Consider the following 1,689-nt stretch of genomic DNA (forward strand, 5'->3'; position numbering starts at 1 on the left):
CCGCGGTGGCTACCGCACTGCAGCTCAGTGGCATTCAGCACTGAAAGTTGAAGCAATTCTACGTTTCACCTTTCTGTTTCCAATAGCTTGTTATTGTCCAGCGTAATTAACATCTTGAAAACGTAAAAAAAACCACGTGAAATTGATGACAAAATATAGACAAGGAAGTCGTCAATGTTTGGACCGTAGGGCGAGGTGGAATAAGCTGGGACGACTTTCCCCGCAGCATAACGGCTGCGACATGATCTTATGGAAGGGTTGTAAACTGAGTATTTATGTGTTTTACCCAAGTTGGGGTGAGTTGAAAAATCGAGAGCATCGGTTTAAGGTGAGTGGGCTGAAATTGACAAAGGACCTGAGGCACATTTCCCACACAGAAGGTTGTGCGTGTTTGGAATGAGCTGCTAGATGAAGTGGAGGAGGCGATTCCACTCAGAAAATTGCAAAGGTAATCGGATGAGTTTCTGGATAGGATGGGTTTAGCGGGATTGGGGCCAAATGCTGGGGAACGGGACTTGTTTAACTTTGGCTATGTGGTGAGCATGGACGAGATACACCGAAGTATCTGATTCCACGCGGTGTACCCCAATACCGTCGTGTTGCTTACACCGGCTTTAAAGGATTACTTTTTAGCAGAGCTTGCCGTCGCAGTCTGTGGCACAATCGTTTAGTCTGTTCGACTGCTCACGGGAAAGGTAGTATTGTGAAACACTGCAGAAACGAACGACTTCCTTACTTTTGCTCCGACTGACCATACTCCGTGAAATTTTCCCAGTTGGGGATTTTTGCTGCTGGAAGTTACCTCGGAAACCCTGTTAACTCGTAATGTACTGAGCGAATCGCAAAACAGAAAGCATGTAACAAAGAAAAAAAAACAAAACTGGCATGCCGAATGCATTTTCAGACAGAGAGATGCATGAATGCTAAATGTGAGACAGTCCGACGGCATGAGTCATAAAGTAATCTCACAACTAACAACAGGGCAATTCCAAACTACTCTTTCAAACATACTGCAGCCTTAGTGCACCTACACTTCCCAGACAATGCTGGAAAGAGAGAAAGAAAGAACATAATAAGAACGGGCCATAAAAAGTGAATTTCACCAATCACAGTCTCGATTAGATTACCTTTCCCTTCCGATGTCTCCAGGACGGAAATAAAGGAAATGGGAGAAATTAAATAAAATGTGACATCGAAATTCATTGGATCGATTTTCCCATTGGCCAGAAAACCAAATAACGACGAGTCGAGTCACCACATTATGAGTTAACAGGGTTTCTGAGGTAACTTCCAGCAGCAAAAATCCTCAACTGAGGGTCTGGGAAAATTTCACGGAGTATGGTCAGTCGGAGCAAAAGTAAGGAATTCGTTCGTTTCTGCAGTGTTTCATCACAACAGCGATGAAATAACAGTCTCCATTCGGTTCCAGTAAACGCACAAATTGCCTGGAACAGCAGAGCTTCTAGCGATTTTCCGCGTGGCACTATCCCACACCACAGTTAATTCCCCGGGAAGCAAACGCATTTTACTTTTGTTTTCAACATCAATACAGTGGGGACCGAAACAGCATTTTGACAAGCTGCAGCATTGCAGTTAAACAGCAGAAATGACAGTGGCGGGATTCGAATCCGCGCCCCTTTCAAGACTGGAACTTGGATCCAGCGCCTTAGACCGCTCGGCCACACTACC

The 1,689-nt window shown here is 44.9% G+C and overlaps 1 non-coding gene across 1 annotated transcript; it reads right to left on the reverse strand.

Moving 5' to 3' along the window:
* Nucleotides 1–1,607: 1,607 nt before the first annotated feature.
* On the reverse strand, nucleotides 1,608–1,689 carry trnal-caa (transfer RNA leucine (anticodon CAA)). Its single transcript has one exon. It is a non-coding gene; the product is annotated as a tRNA-Leu (tRNA).

Source organism: Chiloscyllium punctatum, chromosome 31 (assembly GCF_047496795.1).
Source record: "Chiloscyllium punctatum isolate Juve2018m chromosome 31, sChiPun1.3, whole genome shotgun sequence".
Classification (NCBI taxonomy): domain Eukaryota; kingdom Metazoa; phylum Chordata; class Chondrichthyes; order Orectolobiformes; family Hemiscylliidae; genus Chiloscyllium; species Chiloscyllium punctatum.